This window comes from Mustela lutreola, chromosome 16 (genome assembly GCF_030435805.1).
Source record: "Mustela lutreola isolate mMusLut2 chromosome 16, mMusLut2.pri, whole genome shotgun sequence".
Taxonomy (NCBI): domain Eukaryota; kingdom Metazoa; phylum Chordata; class Mammalia; order Carnivora; family Mustelidae; genus Mustela; species Mustela lutreola.
In genome coordinates, this window is record NC_081305.1 from 2,449,395 (window position 1) to 2,461,486 (window position 12,092).

The following is a 12,092-nucleotide window of genomic DNA, read 5'->3' on the forward strand; positions in this document are numbered from 1 at the left end:
GTTCCTCGAGCATAGAGATCTTCTCAAAGAACCAGCGTCAGGTTCCCCAGTTTCTGTGGAGAATCTTTCTCCAGGAAAGGGCACATCCTGTTCCAACTTGCCCGGGGGGGCCACGAGATTCCCTGAGAACCATCTTGCTCGTCCTTGGCCGATGGCTGAGCTCTAGGACAAACCCGTCTGCCGGCAGCTGATTTCCCCAGAGCCCGCAGCCCGCTGCCACCACATTTCACCTGGCAGTTCATATGTTCAAAGGGGGGCGGGGCATCCCATGCAGATGTTCTGTAAAAGCTGATGGTGGGCCACTTTGTATCCTTCCAGAAGGGCTTTCGTGAAAGGTGTGGGATCACATGCTATGCCTTCTGCTGACCTGGGACCTCGAGCAAGTGACCCACTGTCCTGAACCCTCCGTTTCCCTCCGTCTAAAACGGGAACGGCAGTAATAGCACTGTTCAGGGACCCGTGAGATGCTCAATGTTCAGCCGGGAATCTGGCCGGGGACAAGCGTTCCGTTAGCAGTCTGCGGTAGAAGATGACAGTGAACGTTCTGGTCTGCTCCCTTTACTACTGGAAAGGAAGGATTTATGGTCTTCCTTTTCTTATGTTGATGTTGGAACCAATGTTTATGGCTTGTAAATGTTAAAAATATAAACCTGTGGTAGAAACCCACAGACTGTGCATTTTGTCCCATTACGGACGTGTCCACGGTCACACCTGGTCAAGCGCCGAGGTTTGCGTTTCCAACACCTGAAATACACTTCAGTTACAGCGAGTGTTGCTTTAGGAAGTTGGACAACTCTGTGGCCGTGTCTCGGGAAGGCCGAGGACCCCGTCCCTCCCTGGGATGTAGCCGTGTTCACACGGGAGGGCAGATGCGCGAGGACGAGCGGGCGTGGGGGCAGAGCGCGGGCCTCTGCAAGCCCAACCAGGGTGCCCGCTCCCTGCTGGCACTGCCCACACTGCGTCCTGCGGCCGCTGGCTGAGAGCCGGGAGGGAGGAGGTGAGCAGGAGAGAGGGTCTGGCTGGGTGTGTCGTGGGAGAATGGGGCGAGCCAGCTCTGCCCCAAAGTCGGCCTGTGGGAGAGGCTCACCCCAGACCCTCCAGGCCTTGGTGCTGCATCCGGATGGAGCCTGGAGCAGCTCCAGCAGCCTCTGAGTGATCCCCGGGGGCGGGGCTGGGAGGGGGAACTTTCTAGAAGGCCAGGCGGCCGTGGGGGGAGTACTCACTCTGGAAGCCTTTGCTTGGCACGGGTGATCCCCAGAATCCGGTCACACATCCCAGAGAGACTGGCCATGGGGTCCGGGGAGAGGGAGACAGAGACAGAGACCAGAGAGACTGAGAGACCCAGCTGCTCTGGCCCTGGGTGCCTGGTGCCCCCTCTCCTGGGACTCTTCCCTGGTGCAGACCCTCCCCAACTCACCGTCCCTGTGGGGGCGCTCGCCGAGGGCCGCCCCCTGCCGAGGTCTGGGGACAATATGGAATGTCCTGGCCTTGTGCTACTGTGTGCGGAGGAGCTGGAGGAAAGCGGCACCCAGCCCCAGGACTCGTACGAGCCACCAATTCCCAGGGGCCTCCGGGTCTCCATCCCGAAAAGTGACAACCGCGAGGTCGACTTGCGAGCGTTTCTGGGGGAGTCGGGGGAACCCGCCGGGAGGCTCCCCTGCCGTCCCTGTCTGCGGCTCCCACACCTTCCTCCCCAACCGCCACCCCGACCTTCCCTCCGTTTTGTTCACCTGTTGCTCCTCAGGAGTCTCTCCCTCGGCCGCCTCTGCGTTTCTTCACTGCCATGGCCTAGGGCCTGGGTCAGGGCCGCGCATCCCAAGGACACGGTTGGTGTCTTCTCTGCCCTGGGCTGAACCATGGCTCGTGGGGTGTCTGTGGGCGGAAAAGGGGGGTGACACACACAGACAGGATCCCAGATGCTAAGGACCGGAGGGATGGTCTGCGCGTGGGGGGCTCTGGGGTGCTGTCAGGGGCCAGCCGGCGCCAGCACCCCCCGCGCTGGTCTAGACCCACGAAGAGGGAATGTGGAGAGGACGGAGCCCTCCAGGCCGCTGCCTGGGCTCCCACGGCTGCTGTAAAGAAAATCACCACAAACTTGGTGGCTAAAAGCAGCAGAACTTTGCTGCCTCCCAGCTCTGGAGGCCAGAAGTCCAACGTCAAGGTGTCAGCAGGGCTGGGCCCCTCCGGAGGCGCGGGGGCGAGTCTGCTGGGTGCCCCTCTCCCGGCTTCTGGCGGCAGCTGGTGCTCGCACAGCACTCCTGTCTCCACCTCATACGGCCTTGTCCCGGGTCCGTGTCGCTCCTCTTCTGTGTCCTAGGAGGGCCCCCCCGACATCCAGAGTAACCTCGTCTTAGGGTCCATCATTGATCTGCACAGGCGCATTTTCCAAATAAGGTCTCATTCACGGTGCACCTCTCTTTGGGGAACACGCTACAGGCCCTGGGGCGCACGACGAGCGGTGTCCTACCCCGGGCTTGCGCTGCGGCCCCGTCACTGCCAGCCAGCTGGCCTCACCTCCGAAAGCGTCCGTCTTTCCATCCAGAGAATGAGTCACCCCACAGCACTGCCGGGAGGACTTACCGAGGTGGCCCGGAGAAAGCCTCCCACGCTGAACTTGGCCACACAGTAGGGCCTCGCTCACTGGCAACCCGGCATTCTTTTGACCTAGCAATTAGTGGCCAACCACACTCCCCCCGTCCACCAGACAGCCGCGCCCCCATTCCGGGACTTGAAGGCATCAGAAACGTGCTGGAAGGGGAGTCTCAGTCCCTTTCCGCAGGGCCGACGGGAGGACAGGAAGAGGGTCCCTGGGGGCTCTCTGGCCGGAAGGAGGCCTCCGGTTACCCCTCCCGCCCCCATGGCCTGCAGGCGGGGCTTCCCTGCGCCTCTCCCCTCCCGCTCCCCCGCTCGTGCGGGGCAGGGAGTGCCAGCCCAGACGTAGCCGTCCCAACGTTCCCAGCATGTCAGCCAACGGTGAGCCTCCCCCACACACCCGGAAGAGAGAATTCTGGAAGGCGCTCTGTGGCATTCTTGGATACCGACAGCTGCCTTCTGGAAGACGCGTGCCCCTCCACAAATGCCTCCTGGCTGGCCCTTCTCTCTGGCCTCCCCAGCCGTCCCCACCCCAGGCCCCCCAACAGCCCGGCAGCAGGGGAGGGTCTCCCTGGGGGGCTCCCCCTGCCGGCCCCAGCTCTGTGGCGGGCTGAACCGGGTGACCTCTGGCCTCCCCGCCGGCACCCTGCACCCGGCGCCAGCGCCGGCCAGGGCAGGGGCCTTCAAGCAAGCCTGGATTAGAGGTTTGGGGTTTGGAACATCCACTCTGGGATAAAATCAGATTTAAAAAAAAGAAGAAGACAATTTCAGAGACACAGTCTGAAAAACAAAACAGCTTTCTTAGCTCCTTCTCTGAAATGACATCAGCGGCTACCACAAGGCCTGAATCGGCCCCGCGCCTCCAGCCGTCGGGGTGCATCATTTCTCCCCAAAACACCCACGGCCTCGTCCCAATGCCCGCCGGCCTGGAGCCACTCCTGGGGCTGGGGGTCGGGTGCAGGCCCCTGCTTTCCCACCATGCCCCAGGGGACAGGGCCAGGCCGAGAGACGGGCTTCTCGGCAGGTGCACGCCCGTCCCAGCCGTGTCCCCCGTGTGGGCATCCGGGTCGCGGGCTCCCGGCACCAGCTAGGCCAGAGCCCCTGCCGCCCCAGACCAGGCCCCGCGGCTGCTCCCCGCCCCTCGCTGGCGGGTGGACGTGCCTGGGGGCCTCCACGCGTGTGGAAACTGTAGGATGCTTTCAAGATGGATTTCTGTCTCATTGAAGCAGCAGCCCAGTTGCACTGAAATTTGTTTGTCACCATGTACAGATGCACACAGAAAGCAGGAGCAGGAGGAAGTGCGACGGCGTGTCCACAGCCTGCGTGTCCGGGGCTGACGGATGATTTCCCCTAATTCCTTCCACTTCTGTGAAGATTTCCAACGCTGACTCCTGCAACACAAAACGTTATTTATTGAAAACTACCAACTGACTCTTGTCTCAGGGCCAAAATGAGCTACTTGAGAGAGTGGGAAGTCGGCCTTCGTGGAGAGCCGGGAGCCCCTGGGGACGTCTTCCTTTAAAAGAGACACTTTTTAAAAACTCAAGGATACTCCGCATGGATGAGACGTCTGCTCCCCCGGGATCGCGCCTCCTTCGTTAGCGGCAGCGACTGACTGACTCACAGGAAACTTCACCGCTGGATCAGAGAGTGACTCTAACTCCCAAGCACGAACTGAGTGCTCGCCCCGGGCCTGGCCTTGCCCGCCACAGCCACCGCCACATCCCGGCCGGGGACGGCCACGAAGTCGGATGGGGGTGCAGGAGGCAGGCCCCGCGTTCAGTCACTCAGCAAACCCCGAGCCTCCACCACCCACCAGGCTCGGTCTGGGGGGCGCGGGGACACAGCGGCGTAGCTAGCACCCCCGCTCCCGGCTTCTGCGGCCGGCACACTTCCCGCAAAGAAAGAGGAGTGCAGGAAAGTCTTGGAAAATTCAGAAAATCCTTCTGGGGAGTGGAAGGAGCCCGGGGACAGCTGGGACGGAGGCGTGGGCCTCGCAGGGAGGGCTGTGGACTTCTGTCGTCCACTCGGAGTTCACACGTTGACGTCCAGCTCCGCCGAATCTCAGAATGTGCCCGAAGCCGCGGATCAGAAGCCCCCTGGCCTGGCGCCGTTCTCACAGTGGCCAAAGGTCCTGTCTGGAGGAAATCTTGCCTGTTTGGTGCCGGGGAAGCTGATGGCCCTGGGTGGAAGCTGGGCTGTCCACCCACAGTCCCAGGTACACGTGCTCCTGGGGGGAAGCCACGTGTCCTGGGGCCGGCCTCTCCAGCGAGGTTGCCTAGGGCCCAGGCCTCCTTGTGCTAGCCAGGTGTGTGTGCCCAGGAGGGTGCGTAGGGACGCCCCAACCGGAGTCACCCTGACGGGGCCTCCTCCCCTGACCTTGATTTCTGGCAGGAACAGGGCGGGGTGCGCACGGGAAACCCCAGGTCGCAGCCCCCTGACACATAGCCTGGAACTGGGGGCTCGTCGGGCTGTGGGCACATACCGCCAGGACACGATGGGGTTATCTTCTTGCACAAGAGGCTGCAGGTCCCGAGGCCCTGAGGGGAAGATGGTGACCCTCAGCCCTCGGTGTGCAGACCCTGCCCTAGTCCACGCCGTCAAGACAACCAGCCCAGGGCCCCACCTGGGCAGGCAATATTTTAGCGGTCTGGTCTGGGGAAAGCGAGGGGCGGCTGGTTGATGGCCTCTTGACCCCCCCCCCCCGCCACATCAAACACGTTCTGATTCGCACAGACGTGTATTTGTGAGGCTGTGGAGAGACCCCAGAGCAGCCCGTGGCCCCCTCTGCTTCAGAAGCCCATCATTGACCCTTGCAGGCCCCTGGGAGGCAGAGCCGAGGGCCACGGGTCGCCCGCCGGCCGGGTATCTGCGGACCCTCCGGTAAGCCGGGTGCTGCTGTGAGGGCTGGGACTGCGGCCTCGAACTGCATAGACGACACTCCCTGTCCTTGGGCGCTAGAGAGTTTTCTGAGCACTTACTAAGTACCAGAAACTGGCGGGGGAGGTGAGCGGCAAGTGACAGGGGTGCCGGGTTCTGGGGCCGGAGCGGGGTCAGAGGACGGCGCGGGTTCAGGCATAGGGGCTGTGACCCGACCTGCTTTTCAAGGGCGACTTCAGCTGCTGGGTTGGGCGCAGACCTGAGGCGGGGGAGCCTGAGGGGTCAGCGCGGAGAAGGAATGAGCGAATGACGGCCTCAGGGCGCTGGAGGCCAACAGGGACCTTGGGGGGACAGTGCGGGGAGGGGCGCGGCGTGGCATTCTCTGCTCGCTTCCCCTGCTGGTGGGGATGGCGGCTCCGGACACTGTACCCACCTCCTGTGGCTGCTCCACCAAGCGGCCACGACCTCGAGCCTTCGAACAACGCGCACTTACTCTCTCCGTCTGGGGCAGGAAGTCCGACGGCTCAAGTCAAGGTGTCGGCAGAGCGCTTCCTTCTAGAGTCCCGGGGAGTATGTGTTCCTTGGCCCTGTGTCCAGCAGCCTGTGGGGGCGGCCAGTGGCCCCGCGTCACTTCTCTCTGAGGCCCTATGTCTGCTGGTAAGGACCCTGTGACTACAGTGGCCCCACCCGGGGAATCCAGGGGCATCTCTCATCTGAAGTTGGGGCCGTTTTCCAGCCGGCCGTGGGGAGGGCTGCCAGGCGCGCACGCCCCTCCCTGTCCCTGGTCTCGGGGGACCCTCACGACAGCCCAGGGAGGCTGATGCTTTCCAAGAATGTGACTGGGCCCCAGAGATGATGAGGAACCCTCTGGGGCCACACGGCCTGGACCTGGAGGACCAGGAACGACATCCTGGTCATGACACGGCTGTCGCCTCGCTGGTTAAAGACCCTGCATCTCCGGGTAGTGACCCCAGGGCCCTTGGCCTCCATAGGAAAGGGCTTCCCAGGAAGGACACGGGCAAGCCCATCCTGGACCACCTAGATTCCCCAAAAGGGCCCTTCCATTCTGAACAGTCATCTAGGAAAACCACATCAACTCTGAGAAAGAGGCACCCTGACTCCATGCCCATCACTACACCAGCAATCCGGGCGCCTGCTGCTGAGAGCACAGAGCTTCCAGGCCCCCAGCAGCGCCCTGCAGAACCCCTGGGGAAGGACAAGTTTAACAAGGCTGCCCCGCCTGGGCGCTGCGGCCGCGTCTCCCGGTGAGCCCGTGCGTCGGCCGAGGAGAGCAGACGCCGGAGGAGATGAGCAGCCTTGTGTCTTTTCATGTTTGTGACCAAAAGTGCTCGCTTCCTCGGCCCCTCTGCTCCTCCGGCTGTTCCTTTAAGAAGAAAAAGGAAGTGTGGTCCTGGCAGAGTTAAGCAGAGCAATAAAAAATAAATCTCGGTAATTGTTGTGGAGACAGAAAGCAACACAAACCGGACCTAAGTACATGCAGGAAAATGTCAGCATCGGAGGGCCGGCCGCTAGCGCTGCAACCCTCCGTCTCCCTGGAGTGGCCCCTGGGCGGGGACCAGCTCGTTTGATTTTCTGCATTCCTCCTTCTGGGGTTTCTTGGAATGTCAGACTACCGCGTTTTTCGTTTTTCTTTCTTCCTTTTTTTTTTTTTTTTTTTTTTTAATTTTCTTTTTCCTGAAAAGGACGGGTGGTTTCAAAGATGGTGGAGAGAGCCTCACGCGTGAGCCTGAAGGAGGATGGGGCTGCACTGGCCCCGGCGGGCGCAGCGGCCCAAGGACGCCTCTGAAACAGCCAGCGTCCCTCCACTCCCCCCAAGAGGGAGCGTCCAGCACCACGTCTGCGACGCAGAAATGAGATGGGAGATTTCTACATTCCAGGGTTGGCGGAGCTTTGCTTCCAGAAAGAGCAGCTGTCTTCCCTCTGAGTCCCCCTCGTCACCGCAAAGCTGCTAGGTAGCTGTGAGGTGTCCAGGAGGACCATAAGTGGGCACAGGAGGGTCGAGCCGGAGGTGACGTTCCTGGAGTGTGTCCTGGGTGCTCCCTCCCCAAACAGCCCTGATTTGCTGGAGGTGGTCCCTAGTCGCACCAGGTGCCCCTGATGGAAGCTTTTCTTTCAGAAAGTTCTGGTTGTGATAGTGGAGTGCCGGGGCCTGGGCTCGCCCATTTCCCAGATGAGGATGCGGAGACTCCGAGAGCGACAGAGAGGCCCAAGTCATCCCGGGGGCCGAGCCTGATGGCGTCGGGTGCCGTTGCCGGTGGGCGCAGCCTCCTCCTAATGCACGACAGCTGTGGGATTGAGGCGGACGCCCTGCAGAGCCCAGACAGGACCCCGGGGTTGGAGCATCCATTGTCTGCCATGGTAACAACAAATCAGACTTCTGGTGGGGGGTGGGGTCACCTGACCTCTCTCCCAGACGTCCAGTCCCCGCTGAAGGTTAAGACTCAAAGATAAGCTGTTTGCTTGACTTGAAGAGGCCCCGTTGTTCCCCGCCAGCACCTTGGGCCGGCTGTTGGGTGCCTGTCCTTGGCTCTGTCCTGGGTTTGGAATTCCAGGTATATCCAACAAAGCTTAGTGGCACCCTAAGTGCTAGACTCATAGCAGGGACCAGCTCCCCGAGGCCTCCCCAGGAGACAAAGATCCCCTCTCCTTCCACCTAAAAGTGCATTCTGAGACCTTTTGCCTCCGGAGGCTTATACACCAGCTCTGGTTATCCGGGCCGTGGAGGGGTGTGCTGGACTTCTCCTAGTAAATCAGAAATTTGGACATTAAGTGAACGGAGGGGGGAGCCAACCCTCTGGCTTGAGCTCTGAAGCAAGACCCGTTAACTGTCTGGGAACGACACGTGGTGGGGGATTAGCGGGTTTACAGACTCCAAACAACGGAAGAGGGGGAGGGGAGAGCTCCAGCCGCCCGGCTGGATAAGGGAGGCCAGTGGGTATCGGGGTGCGGACCCGCCTGGCTCCACTAACTGTGTGACCATGGGTGGGGCCTTGGGCTCTGGGGCCTCCTCGGCACAACAGGGCTGCGTACTTCACGGCTGGCCACGCCGGAGTCAGTGTTTTCATTTCATCGTCCAGGGTTCAGAGAAGGAAAGTGATCTGTCCACGGTCACACAGCTTGGACATGAAGACAGCAGGATAGGAATGCAGGGCTCTTGTCTGCCCTACACGGCCCCCTTCCTCTACGTTGGATGAGGTGACCCACGTGACCCAGGAATGTGAGATCAGAACCGGTCCCAGGAATGAGCCAGAAAACCGAGCCGTGCCGCCCTCTTTACCAACGGAGCTGGGACTCCACAAGATGTGCCCCCCACCCCGTGTCCACGGACGTGCCTGCTTTCCGGTGGCTGTCGGGATAGAGGCACACGCCCTGGACCACGCCAGTGCGGCTGTTTGATGGCATTCCCAGCCCAGCGGGGAGAAGGAATTAGCACAAACCTCCAGAGAGAGCCTGTTCTCATGAAATCCACAGCCCGGCAGGGCGGCTGAGAGCGGGAGAGCAGCTCAGTCTGGTTTCACATTCTCTTATCTGCTGGCTTGTTGGCCCCGTCCGCAGCGTCCTCGGCCCCACGAGAGAAGGTCTGGCACAAGATGGGGACAGTAATCCCGGACTGGGAAAAGTTGAATCCCACGTCTCTACCTAGAGCCCATCATCATAGCCTCCTGCCCCTGTTTGGGGGGGGGGGGGGGGTCACAACCAGGCTCTTCGCGAGAGGATCACAGCTGCCGGGGGTCCCCTTCCCCTCGGAGCTGTCTTCTACAACCTGGAAAACCTTCTCTCGATGCCCTTGGTTTGGGGCGGTTTCCTGGCGTTACCAAGCACCCCGAATCTAAGCGGTGGGAACTTTCCCTTGGCACAGGGCAATCCCAGGAGCTCATGGCCAACCTCTCCCGTGGCGTCTGTCCATCGCCACGTCCATCACGGGGCCGTCATCCACCAGGGAGCGTGTCCCCGGCTCTGCGACGAGGCTTCCTCCACACAGATCCGGACCCGGGAACCTCTGTACGCAGAGTGGGAAGACGGCCCGGCCGAAGAGGGACCCACGTGAGCGGACGTGCTCCCTCGCAGACGCTTGCCCCGTCCTGTGGATTTACAGTTTTGAAGAGTAAAACATGAACATTAACTTAGTTCCAAAAATCAAAACGATTCAAAAAATGTACACTTGGACGGTTCACTCCATCCCTAATCCCTCCCTCATTCCCACACCCTGCAGGGACTCAGTCTCCTGAATGATTTCTGGTCTTCCCTTCCTATATTGGGGAGGGATAATACATATATAATAATGTGCATACGTGCGTGCGTACACGGACATACATGTGCCTGTGTGCATATATGTGTATCAGAACCGCACAGATGCGGGGCACCTGGGGGGCTCAGCGGGTCAATCGTCTGCCTTCAGCTCCGGCCCTGGTCCCGGGCTCCCTGCTCAGCAGGAGGCCTGCTTCTCCCTCTCTCACTCCCCTGCTTGTGCTCTGTCTCCCGCTCTCTCTCCATCTGATAAATAAATAAATAAAATCTTTTAAAAATATATATACTTGTGCATAGTACATGTTCTCTGTGGAATACAGTGTACCGTACTTTCTTAAACTTGGGTGACCCCCCCTCGCCCCGGCCGCCGCCCGCATGAGGCCCCCCCCAGCTGTTCTCCTCTTGACCGCGGCACCGTGCGGATGCCCCCTGGGTTAGTGACTCCACCTGATCTCCTACGGGTGGGCATTTCGTGATTTCCAGTACTCTGCGGCTGTAAGTAGCGTTAGAATGAATGACACGTCAAGTGCGCCTTCTCACCTCCGGGGACAGTGTCTCGCATGTGGCTCACGCCGGCAGCCGTTGAATTCTGCACGTACAAGGGTGCAGGCTCGGTCTGCCCCGACTGACTGACCTACCGCCCGAGATGCCCCAGCATCTCAAGGCCTCGTTTCTGAACGGGGGCGGAAACAGTCCCCTCCCCAGCGGTCACCGTGGGGGTCAAAGGAGCTACGGTGTAAACATGCCCAGAGCAGCGCGTGACGCATGGGGAATACCAGGAGTGTGCTCCGTGCGGACCGTGTCGGGCCCCGCCGGGCTGGGAGATGGCAACAACAGGCTTGGGGGGAAAAAAAAAAAAGCCCTGAATTGTACCAATTGCCCATTTCCATGGTGTAAAGACTCCCACGTTTGAGGTCAAGCTCAGCGCACAGCCGTCACTCCACTCGGAGCCGGCGAGCTCAGGGCCTGCAGTGACTGTCCCCGGCGAGCCGGCCCCCGCACACCCCAGTGCCCTCCGACCTCCCGCCCCCGGTGTGCGCACGCGGCTGGCGGCGGAGGCTTGTGTGGGCCTCCCCCTCACCGGGCTCCCCTCCTGTCTCGCGCCCCCGCCCTCCTCCCCCCATCCTCCCTGAGAACTTCCGCATTACACTCCTTCCCACACGGCCTCACGCCCCCGGGTCGGCTCCCCGGGAGCCCACCCCAGACTGCCCCTCAAGATCCTGTTTTCCCTGAAAAGCCTGAAGTTCGGGACGGTTCCCACAGGAGGAACGTCCACAGGCTTGCCAGTCCTCTTTTCTCTTAGCCCGGCTATAATGGTCTCCAGGGTGTTGTGTATGTCCATGCCCCAAGGTGTATCTGTCCGTGGCCCCTGACTCACCGAGTGAGGTCCTCTCCAGTGACTCAGCCATGCCATTTCCTGCCCACAACCTTCTAGGACTCTTTCACTTTGACACAGCGGAGACCAGCCCACCCCTGATTCACCAGCTCATATTTTTTGTCACATCCTGTACTTTCCCCGAGGATTTTTCTGTTCTCTTTCTGACCAGGGCTAGCGCCAACCAGCCCACAGCACCAGAGAGCAGAAACACGGCCAGGCAGACTCCAGCGTCATTCCAAAGAATAAAGAGGCGGCCGTGGGAGGCCAGGAGGTCCTTGGCCCTTCCCTTGCCGGAGTCGAATTCGCCATGTTGAAATGTGCGTGGTCTCTGAGCCCCCCTCCTGATCTCCCCCAAAAAGGCCATGGCCGGAGGGGGGACCACATGGCGTCCCATGTGGTGGAAACGTGAAAGGATCACCCGCCAGCGAGTGTGATCCTTCTGGAAACGGTTCAGACCATTCGTGTGCTCTGCACTTTTCCCTCCAGTCCATAAGGAAGGAGAGCATCAGAGAGAGGCAAAGGTTCCTGCAGGAATCCAGCCCACAGGGGGGACATAGTGAGCCGACGTGGCAGCCTTACAAACAGCTTGTCCACGAGCCTCCCGTGGACACCCCCTCGGAGAAGACGCTGGAGTATGTGAGGTTGGGCTCCGCAACGAGCACATGAGGGGCTGCCCCCAGGGCGACCACCCTCAAGTTCCAGAGGAAACAGCTAAGTCAACAAAGGAAACACCAGATCCCAGGCGGCAGAGCCCCCCCGGGAGGACTTCTCTGGGAGGACTTCTCTGGGGTCCTCCGCTCCGCCTCATGTCGCCCCCGCACCCCGCCGTGAGTTCCTGACGGATTAGCTGGGGGTGCAGACATGTGCTTTGGGGTGAAATTTGGTTGTTGTTCCTACTTTTTACAGGGTTCATGATAGCTTATTTTAACCTGTAGGCCTGGACGGCATCTCCACACCAGTCGAGGATTCGGCC

At 60.8% G+C, this 12,092-nt stretch overlaps 2 long non-coding RNA genes across 2 annotated transcripts; one reads left to right on the forward strand and one right to left on the reverse strand.

Annotated features, from left to right (window-relative positions):
• Window positions 1–2,762: 2,762 nt before the first annotated feature.
• Window positions 2,763–6,944, reverse strand: LOC131818499 (uncharacterized). Its single transcript, XR_009348848.1, has 3 exons — window positions 5,404–6,944; window positions 5,078–5,132; window positions 2,763–3,983 (listed from the first exon to the last, which is right to left on the reverse strand). It is a non-coding gene; the product is annotated as an uncharacterized LOC131818499 (long non-coding RNA).
• Window positions 6,945–7,780: 836 nt separating this feature from the next.
• Window positions 7,781–10,023, forward strand: LOC131818498 (uncharacterized). The gene is made up of 2 exons (XR_009348847.1): window positions 7,781–7,851; window positions 8,571–10,023. It is a non-coding gene; the product is annotated as an uncharacterized LOC131818498 (long non-coding RNA).
• Window positions 10,024–12,092: the final 2,069 nt, after the last annotated feature.